The 10,884-nt window shown below is 46.8% G+C and overlaps 1 long non-coding RNA gene across 1 annotated transcript; it reads right to left on the bottom strand.

The window, feature by feature from the left end:
• Positions 1 to 1,175: 1,175 nt before the first annotated feature.
• LOC106097180 (uncharacterized) lies at positions 1,176 to 3,559 on the bottom strand. The gene is made up of 3 exons (XR_001223493.3): positions 3,462 to 3,559; positions 1,752 to 2,843; positions 1,176 to 1,594 (listed from the first exon to the last, which is right to left on the bottom strand). It is a non-coding gene; the product is annotated as an uncharacterized LOC106097180 (long non-coding RNA).
• Positions 3,560 to 10,884: the final 7,325 nt, after the last annotated feature.

Below are 10,884 nucleotides of genomic sequence, written 5' to 3'. Positions count from 1 at the left end.
AAACTAGCGTTTTGAAGAGGCCTATCGACAAGTTATGTTTATTGCTTGAAATGGAGGCAACAGTTTGAATCTCAGCCTCATGTGTAACAGATTTATGTTCAACACATATGATGTATGTTGCATATAATGTTTGGTTAAGCCATTTATATTCTGAGTGTTGATATTAAATGACACTTTATTGTGTTAATATGTAATTGTTATGCCTTAGCAGTAACAATTAGGGGCCGGAATGTTAGCGCCATTTATAGTTATTACATGTTTTTTTTGGAAAGCCTGAAAAGGATATGGTGCTTTTGTTGTGAAAGGTTTGTGAGAAATAAACACGCGAATGGCGGAGCGACACGATGGTTTTACCGTCGTTGTTGCACAAACCGACGCGTAAAACAGCCTCTTGTCCATCCAGACTCTTATTTTAGATATAAGAGAAATAGAGAACTCCAAGAAGAAACAAGATAGCTGCTACAAACAGCACACATATTCACATCAAATAATTTGACACAAATAATTTGATATGTTTATTTTAAAAAACACCTTGGCTGCATTAAAAAAAATTTGCTCCAAAAAAACTTCATTGTTTGCCAAACTGAGTTACTTTTTTGAAGAAGTAACTTTATAATTAATTGAAGGTGTGGAGGTGGATCAGAGTGTCAGAGGAGACTTCATTGTTTGCCAAACTGAGTTACTTTTTTGAAGAAGTAACTATATAATTAATTGCCTAACATTGGTCATTATATACTGTATTTTGCAGACAGAGAGTTACAGACTCTCTCTCAGACCACAGACTCATAATACAACACACTCACATAAACAACAAGTTTGAGTGGAAAAACTGAGGCTTTAAGTGGAAAAAGACAGAAAAACAACATGTGGACCCTGGAATGGGAGCTTCCATCTTTAAAGGACTGAAGAGGAAGTTTACAAGGAATCGTTTAGAAGAGTTTCAAACATCAACTGATTGAATCCATGAATCTGAAAACGTGTTTGTGAGTGAAAGAGACAGACATGTACAGACTGAACTATCTGTTCAACAGTCAGAGTGTTTCTCTAACAGGAGACACTCTTTACACTCAGCACAGGGACACTGAGGAACTAGATCCAATACAAAACCCAGGATAAAGAGTTTGAGTGAATGTGGTGTTGAAGGTGTGGAGGTGGATCAGAGTGTCAGAGGAGACTCTGTAGAAGGACAGAGTGCCAGCAGGACAGTCCACATACACTGCTGCTCTGTTAGAGACAGAGGAGGAGGAGGAGATGTATGTTACTTTGTTATTGTGCCATACACAACTAGGACGAACTTCATAGCAGAACAGATTCCAGGACTGATCATTCCATCCAAACATACAGTCGTCACTGTCTCCTTTCCTTCTGATGCTTCTGTAACTCACTGATATATAAACGTTTCCTCTCCACTCGACCTCCCAGTAACAGCGACCAGTCAAACCATTTTCACACAGCAGCTGTTCATGAACATGAAATCTGTCTGGATGATCAGGATATGACTGAACCTTCTTCACACGTGTCACCTTCCTGTTTTTGTGAGACAGTTGGAGCTTTCTGTGTACTGTGTTTGTGTCGATTGTGAGTTGACAGGAATCTGATGGAAAGAACAAACACAATCCAGCTGCAGTTATTGATCATCTGTTCATTGATTGACTCCTGACATCAGAGATGTGAATGAGTGATGTGACAGTTTGAAGATGGTTGAATGTGTGCTGCTTTGTTTTCATGAATCACAATAAAAACACACTTACACTTCCTCAGACCTGGTCTCAACCATCGGACTCCAGCAGGCTCCACCCTGAAAGGAAGGTTTAGGAAGTGTGAAATCCAGAACATCCTGACTCAACAACTCTTTCTTCCCCACTGCTATCAGACTCCTGAACAGCTGACCTACCTCAGCTGCAATTGCACATCAGGACACTTTTTGTACTTATTTATCTTGCATTATTTTTTATCCTTATTTTTATCTTGTTCTTTTAACCCTTACCTAACTTGGCATTTGTGTATGGACAGCAAAGGAAGAATTTCATTGCACAGAAAAATGCTATTTCTTCTGTACATACGACAATAAACACTTTGAATGTTAAATCTTGAAACTTGAATCTAGGGTGAGGGTAGCAACATAGCCCGACTGGTAAATCGAGAGCTTCGCTTTTACACTCAGCTCTCTCTTCACCAAGATGGACCAGTACATCGTCCACATCACTGCAGCCGTGAACAAGACCCCGAGATACTTAAAGTCCTTCACTCAAGGCAGGAACTCCTCCATGACCCGGAGTGGCACTGCACCCTTTTCCAGCTGAGGACTATGGCCTCAGATTTGGACATGCTTATTCTCATACCCACAGGAACAGTTCACCCTGCCCGGGATAGGGTTACCAATGCCCTGCCCTGGAGCCAGGCCCAGGGAGGGTGCCGAAGGGCGAGCGTCTAGTGGCAGGGCCTTAGTCTCTGGGGCCCAGCCAGGCACAGCCTGAAAGGGGGAGATGGGCCCATCCTCCTGCGCAATTGTGCACTGCTGGCACGGTCTCTGCGCAGAAAAAAATCTGCATTGGGCACAAAAAAAAAATTTCTAACCTGAATTGGAATTAAAGTAAATACGTTAACAATTCTGTAGTGGAGATATCAAAGAGAGGCACGGCTGTGGCACTGATTCAGACTTGGAGCACTACGGTCACCCCGGTGTGTCGGCCAGAACACCACTTAAGGCCAAAGAATCCCAGAGTAGGAAATAAGAAGGGAGCTTGAGGTTCCGTTTGAGGCACTTTATTGTCACCACTCAATTCCTGGGGCTGTAAACACAGCGAGTGTACATAGGTGTGTGTGGGTGTGTGTGTGGTTTCCTACAAAAGAAATAAACAATGGAAATACAAGATAAATAAAGAGAATAGACAAGTAAACACTCAAATATAAACATGATCCAACATAGTTGACCTAATCACATATATAGAAATAAGACAATACAGTACACTTCAAACTGCTCACACTATGCAACTAAACCGCATTAGTGCGAGGTTAAGTTACCGTCAGTACACAGGAACTACTTCCGGTAGTTGTACAAAATAAAAGCTTCCCCATTATAATCAGCGGTAATGCTCTTATTGTGAAGGGCAAGCGGGAACGCGATACTTCCGGCCAAACTACGATCGCTATTTATTAATCCTCGTACCTAATTGTACACTACAAACCCCGCTACTTCAAAGTAAACAATCACATACAACATACAGAGAAGGTTTGATAACACAGGAATGACGGTATGGACATACGAGCGGCCGTACATGTGTCAACAAGCTAAACCAGGATAAGCTAACGACATAAGTTAGCATATGAAATGAGGGTGGACTCACGCGTTGCATGCGTGGCCTACCGCTCCCACTACGGACTACATTAACTCCTAAATGGTAAACATACTACAGTACTGACAAAAACAAAGGCAAAATACAACACAGGTCAATACTCACTTGTCATTTACGCACACATAACATTCCCCAGGAATTAGTGCAACCCCCCCAGACCAACACTGCTCATCCGACATTAAACTGCCCACCTTACTAACCGGATGATGATGTCACTAGAAGGTGGGCTGGCCCAAACTGACGGAAGATTAAATATTAAATGAACTTATATAAACTTATAAACACCAGTAAACTATTCTATGAACTTTGGGGCCTTTTATACAAATTCTGTTTTGCAGTGTTAGTCAGTGAGTGACTGGCTGCTTCCGTATGGGTTTAGAACGATGCCACCTTATCCCATAGTCCAGCCAATCGCGCGATTCACATTTGTATATACACAGTTAATCAACGTCATTGACAGGCTATGACAGCGTCCTTATGTGCCGACACCGGTGTTTTAGCGAGCAAAGCGGTGTGGCTGATGTGGAGTGAAGCCACGTTAATGACAACGTGTACAACCATTGGAGATGTGAGCAGGACAGACGGAACAACTGACGGAAAAAGTGTGGACTTTATACCAGTTTTTAAATTGTGTTGATCGGCTACGTAAAACCAGAGTTATGATAAAAATATCTGCAATGTTTGGTTTTCTTCCTGAATACTATCGTTGTTTATATTTATTGCGGGAAGAAATGGTAAAAACAGCGTTTTATAAGGAAAACGCTCGGAAGCCTGTGAGCAAAGATGAAACACAAACACCCCCCACCCTTTCCCATTGGTCGGAAAATGTACCATGTCGACCAATCAAAACATGGCATTTAGAATAGAATAGAATAGAATAGAATAGAATAGCTTTTTATTGTCACTGTTACAAGAACAGTGAAAGGCAGTTTGGCATCTCTCCATGTGTGTGAAGTACACAATAGCGTAAGTATTTACACAATGACAAATTTACATTTACACAAGAAAGATATGTACAAGTTATACATACACCTGCAAACATACACGCACATACATACATATATGTATATGTAAGGCAGTGACTGGAATAAGTCACAAGGTGTCGCTGTTGAGCTGCATATGTATGGTAGATTTTAGCAATTTTGACCATTTGTCCTCTGCAGGACACTGTAGTTCAGATTTCTCGTTCGCGCGGGCGCCATCTTGGTTCAGTGTTTACCGTGATTTGCAAAGGTAAGCACTGTCCGTGGTGTACTGCAATGGTTTTGTTTAAAAATAAGTGTTCCACTGTGTCAAATGGCGATTGGCTAAGTATATATTGTGTTTATTGAGATGTTCATGTACTGTCTGATGAGAGTACGAGGAGTTTGTGTGCACGTTTCATTCTGTAATATCTGCCGCGATTTCGGGTTACCTTTCCGCTAGTTAGCAGAGTACTCATTCGGGCAAAGTAATGCAAGATGAAGCATTAGCTTTTCAGCTACAGTTTGCTGGTGATCCGGCTATGTTAGTTTTGTGTCATGCTCATTCCTGAGACCGAAGAATTGTGTAAAGGTGCCTTGACTACATGATTATTTTTTGTTTAATGTGTTTTATTTTATATTTATTGTTGGCTTTCGCTATATGTTGATAATCACACAGTGTTTACCGTGATTTGCAAAGGGCCAGCAGCAGAGTTGGAGTGGTGTTTGCCCCAGCGTTTGAATAAACGGCGCGGTCCGAGCCACAAATTGAACGCCTGTGTCCGACTGGTCTCTCTACGGTGCACCCCAATCCAACACAAAATTACACAACGCAGAGTCCGGGGTGTAGGGAGGCCCCTGCACGGGTTGGGTTACATCTTTGGTGCCGTGACCCGGATTTGTGGCACTTCCAGACCGAAGAGAAAGCAATGCCGACACCCCCCAGCTACGCTGCCGCAGCAAGAGGTGTTGCCATCCGATGGGGTACTGAACTAAGTTATAACTGCCTGTGCAGCTGTATTACTGGGACTTTCACCTCCCCAGGCATATCCTTTGAAAGTGAAATCTTGGGGTAGTTTCATTTGAGGGTTTTCTGTCATTGAAAAAAAAAAAAAGAAAGACTCAGAGACTTGAATTGTAGTGAGGATGTTAAATGATGTTCCCCGTCTATAATGATAATCATTGAATACGGTGAAGCAATCGCTGCTGATTTGTGTCATTCACAACCTCTGTGCTGAAAGAGTTGTTTAGCTGCACTGTCTAATGTTGTTGGGGTTTTTTTTGTGAATTCTCTTTTGCGTTATGAGATGATAGTTGTCGTACACCTGTGTTGTGTTCTATTTTACTAGAAAAACAGTGTACTTGCTCACAGTTAAGCATACTACAAGTAATCTACACACATTTTCTGGTGCAGCTAAATTAGAGATACAGGACAGTGAAAATGATGAGAGACTATGCAGACACTCCAAAGAGAGCACAGCCTCACCTTTTGAATGAAGGGGCAACAGCTAGCGCCAGTACAGTGGACCAACAGTCATCAGTGAAGTCGAAGCTAGTCACCCAGTTCCCCAGCTTCACTGGCCAGCGGTTACAGTACCACACCCCAATCAGGGACCTCACCGACTCCGGACTGAGCACACAACAGACCCCACCACCAACCATGTTTTCACCCCAGACTGATCTTGGTGTGGCCCCAGCTCATGCTCCTCCACTGCCAGCCTATGGAGGCCAAATGCAGGTGCCCTCACACCTATCCGAAATTCGCCCAAGTTCAGTGCCAACTAATCAGACAAGCCAGTCCAACCATAGCCCTCTAACTACAGCCCCTCCAGTGTTTCAGCCACATGTCCAGATAACGATGCCCCCTGCTCTTTCCCCTCAGGCCAGTGTCCATGGGGCCACTGCTACACCAGCATCCCATGTTGCCTCATATCCCAACTACCCAGCGGTGCAAACTACCCAGCAGCCCACCCTGAACCAATCACTTAACACTCCTTACCCAACGATGACTGTTCCATCTAGCTCCCAAGCATACACCAGCTATCTGTATTCCACACCTGCCCCCCAAGCCACCATGCCAAGCCCCCTAACACTGCGAGGAGTGGGCATAATGAATAATCCCTCTGCAGCCGAGCAGACCCTTGAAAGTTCAAAGCATGTGCTGACCCCCCATTTGCCCCATATGCCACTAGCTGCTGTCCATGACTCTCGAGCTCCCCTCCACTCATCTGCTATAAGCTCCAACACTGTCATGCACCCTATCGTGAATATGACCCATGGAGGTTTTATAGCCCCACCCGGCACCCATGCCTCAACGCACGTACCAACCTCTGCTTCAGACCCCCAAGTTAGTGGACACCCTGGTATACCCCCCCAGCAGGTGCATACCTCTTTAAGTGCTCCCGGCGGGGCTGCAGCCAACGCTAACCCCCCACTAGCTGCCTACGGTGGTTTTATACAGACTCATCAAGTGAAAAATGTCCAAGCCTTCACTGGCAGTGCTGACAGCAAGGTGCTTGTAGAGGACTGGATTCGTGACATGCAATATCTTCTTGAAGCAATAGAGCTCCCCATTCACCTCCGCTTTTCCACGGTGGTGCGGCACCTAACTGGTGAAGCCCGAAAGCTGGTCCTGAATCTACCTCTCCATGACCAAACACCTGAAAGGGCATTCGAAGAACTGAGAGCAGAGTACGGCGACACACAGAGCTCCTCAGATCTACTAGCTGACTTCTATGAGCGTGTTCAGAGGTCTGGGGAGTCTGCCTGTTCATATGCTATAGCACTGGAGGCAATACTGCGAGCCGTGGAAGAAAACCAAAGAGGAGGCAAGCCCTTCCCTGACCGTGACAGTAAACTCACCCGGCAGTTCATACGGGGGATTAATGATGAGGATGTATATGCGAGGATCTCGCCAATGAAGCCCCGGCTTTTGAGTTTCCGTGAGCTGCAGGCTGAGCTTCGAAATTTAGCAAAAGAAACAAAGAGATTCCAGCCTCAAAACAAGTCAAAGAAGACTTATGCTCAGGTACAAGTGGCATCAGAGTGTAGTGTGAATGTGAAGGCAGAAAAGGCTAAACATTCATCAGAGTGGTCAGAGCTAGCAGAGATGGTCAAGAAGTTAGCATTGAGCCAGGAGGAGCAGATGGCCAAGTTGACCCACCTTGAATCGAGGATTAATGCTCCATCCTCTGCCACTCCACTGAGAGTCCGACCACCTCCTGGGGCTACAACACCAACACCAGTGGTCACATGCTACCGGTGTGGGAAGCAAGGACATATAGCCCGGGTTTGCAGAGCAGTGCTCCCAGGGCCTGATCAGACATGGGCACATGATCCTCAGCCTGTGACCCCCATGGAGGGAAACACTTACTCAGCTCACCCTTTAAACAGATAAAGCCCATGGTCGCGGGGGCAACCATGGGCGAGCAGCAAGTCCCCACACTGCAGGTGAACAAAGGTGACGGAGGAGAGAGCACTCCCCTAGTTGGTCCCAGGAATGAGGGGGAGGTGGAAGTCAACGGAATGAAGTGCAGGGCACTCATCGACTCTGGCTCCCAGATAACCAGTATTACGCATCAGTACTGGCGCAGCCACCCCACCCTCCATAAACAAAAGCTACAGCCCTCTAAGATACCCATAGAAGGTGCAGGGGGCCAGAGTGTCACCTACCATGGTGTGCTACGCATCAACCTAAAATTGTTGGGGAGAGAGTTTAAGGGTGTGCCTGCTTTTGTTGTCACTAACACAGAGTACCGATCCACTGTTCCTCTGCTTGTGGGAACTAATGTCCTCCGTGCCTCCAGAAGCCACCTCCAGGCAACCTACGGCCAGCAGTTCCTTCTCCAGGTCAAGGAGACTCACCCGGAGTGGTACACCTCCCTGCTAGAGATGGGGAGCACTGAACAGTGTGATATGGATGACACAGTGGGCCCTGTTGTTTACACCGGCCGTAAGGTACACATTCAAGCAGGGAAAGAGATGGATTTAATGTGCAAAATAAAAGCTGGACCACAAAGAAAGACTTACACAGCCCTAATTGAAGGCCACCCCTCCCTGCGGCTCAGCCAAGACATCCTGGTCGCCAGAGTTCTTGCTGATGTAAAGAAAGGATGTGCCCCGGTAAGAGTGATGAACCTTTCCCAGCATGCTATCACCATCAAGCCTCACACGCATCTGGCCAAGGCGTCTCTGGTGGAAAGTATTGTGGACTTTTCAGACAGGATGCAGGGCAGTCATCACATTAGCGGAGGCGGAGAAGCATGCCTGGGTATGGACCACGTGGTGACAAGCCAGGAAGTGGATTTAAGTGGAGCGGACGTCGAAAACGAGCACCAGCGTTCCCTTCTTAAAGAGCTTGTGGAAAGGAACGTAGGTGTGTTCTCACAGCACCCCATGGATTATGGCCATACAAAAACTGTGCAACATGAAATCCCTCTGGTTGACTCTAAGCCATTTCGACTGCCTTACCGTAAGATCCCCCCATCACAGTGGCAGGATGTGAGAAGGTTGCTGACAGAAATGGAGGCTGCAGGAGTTATCAGGCCCAGCAAAAGTCCATATGCTTCACCTGTCGTGATCGTAACCAAGAAAGATGGATCACTAAGGCTGTGTATTGACTACAGGAAACTGAACTCCTGTAGCACGAGAGATGCTTTTCCTCTCCCCAGAATAGAGGAAGCCCTGGAGGCTCTAGGGCAGGCAAGATACTTCTCCACCCTTGACCTCACTTCTGGTTATTGGCAGGTAGAGGTGGCGGAGCATGACAAACACAAGACGGCATTCAGCACCCCTATGGGGCTGTTTGAAGCAAATCGTATGCCCTTTGGACTGCAGAATGCTCCCTCCACCTTTCAGAGACTCATGACCTGCTGCTTTGGCGATCTGAACTTCACCCACCTCCTAATCTATCTTGATGACCTCATCATATTCTCCAAAACCTTTGATGAGCATCTGGAAAGACTGCAGCTGGTGTTTGATCGGCTTCGGGAGCATGGCTTGAAGTTAAAGCCTTCTAAATGCCAGCTTGTGAGAAAGGAGGTTCAGTATTTGGGTCACTTGGTGTCTGCTGAGGGGATCCGGACAGACCCAGAGAAGATCAGCAAGGTGAAAAACTGGGTGAGGCCCACAAACCGCAAAGAAGTGTTGCAATTCCTGGGATTTGCTGGATACTATAGGCGGTATGTAAGTGGGTACTCTGCCCTAGCCGCTCCCCTGTACCGCCTAACTGCTGGTGACCCCAGAAAGAAAAAGAGAGGGGGAAAGAAATGCCTGGCCACCGACCCACCTTTTGTGTGGACAGATGAATGCGAGAAGGCATTTCAGACCCTAAAAGAAAGGCTGACAAGCGCTCCAGTGCTGGGATATCCTGACTATAGCTTGCCTTTCGTTCTGCAAACGGACGCCTCAGGGGAGGGTCTGGGCGCCGTTCTAGCTCAGGTCCAAGGGGGAGCTGAGAGGGTCATAGCCTTCGCCAGCAGAGGTTTGAGCCCAGCAGAGACAAGGTATCCTGCACACAAACTCGAGTTCCTTGCTCTCAAGTGGGCGGTCACAGACAAATTCTACGACCACCTCTATGGGCGTAGGTTCTCTGTCCAGACAGACAATAACCCTCTCAAGTATGTTATGTCCTCAGCAAAGCTGGATGCCACTGGCCAGCGGTGGGTGTCTAGGCTGGCTGCTTTCGATTTCGATGTCCAGTATCGGAGGGGACAGAGCAACACAAACGCTGACGCCCTCTCTCGCATGTCTAACCAGGAGGTCATGCACATCCTACAGACATGCCCTCAGTGGGTGGGTGTCGACGAACAGGGGCATGGTGTGAGACAGGCTACCCAGGATACTCAAAGCCTCACTGGCCATGGCACGCCTGCAGGGGAGGAACTGGAACTCGGGCCCCCTACATCCACTGAGCCTTACAGGGATGTGGGGATGGAATCCCTGCCCACCATGACCAAACAGGAGATCCGTGCAGGGCAGAAAAAAGACCTTGTTATTGGCCCTGTCTTGCACTATAAGAGTTTGAACCAGAAACCAAGCCGCAGTGAGCGAATGAGTGGTGAAGGGCACGTGCGCCTTCTCTTAAAGGAGTGGAGAAGGTTAGTGGTAAGGGATGGCATCCTGTACCGCTGCATCCAAGACAGCCAAAGAGGAGTAGTTGAACAATTGGTGCTACCAGAGGATTTGCGTATATCAGTGAAGACTGCTCTCCACGATGACTCAGGCCACCTTGGTTTTGAGAGGACATTGCACATGATAAGGGAGAGATTTTATTGGCCACGGATGTTTCAGGAAATCAAGGCTTGGTGCGAGCAATGTGAGAGGTGCTGCCTTAGAAAAACTCCAACCGCAGGGGTCAGAGCCCCCCTGGTCAGTATCCACAGCAGTGCCCCCTTGGAGCTAGTTTGTGTGGATTTTTTGACTCTTGAGAAATCAAAAGGTGGTATCGAAAATGTCCTCGTTGTCACGGACCATTTCTCACGCTATGCGCAAGCATACCCCACTAAAGACCAAAGAGCCAGCACAGTGGCTAAGGTGCTGTATAGAAACTTTTTCTGTCGGTTTGG

The sequence above is a fragment of the Oreochromis niloticus genome, unplaced genomic scaffold (genome assembly GCF_001858045.2).
Source record: "Oreochromis niloticus isolate F11D_XX unplaced genomic scaffold, O_niloticus_UMD_NMBU tig00001339_pilon, whole genome shotgun sequence".
NCBI lineage: Eukaryota > Metazoa > Chordata > Actinopteri > Cichliformes > Cichlidae > Oreochromis > Oreochromis niloticus.
Note: the sequence above shows the minus strand (reverse complement) of the source record. Positions and strands in the feature narration are given on the sequence as shown.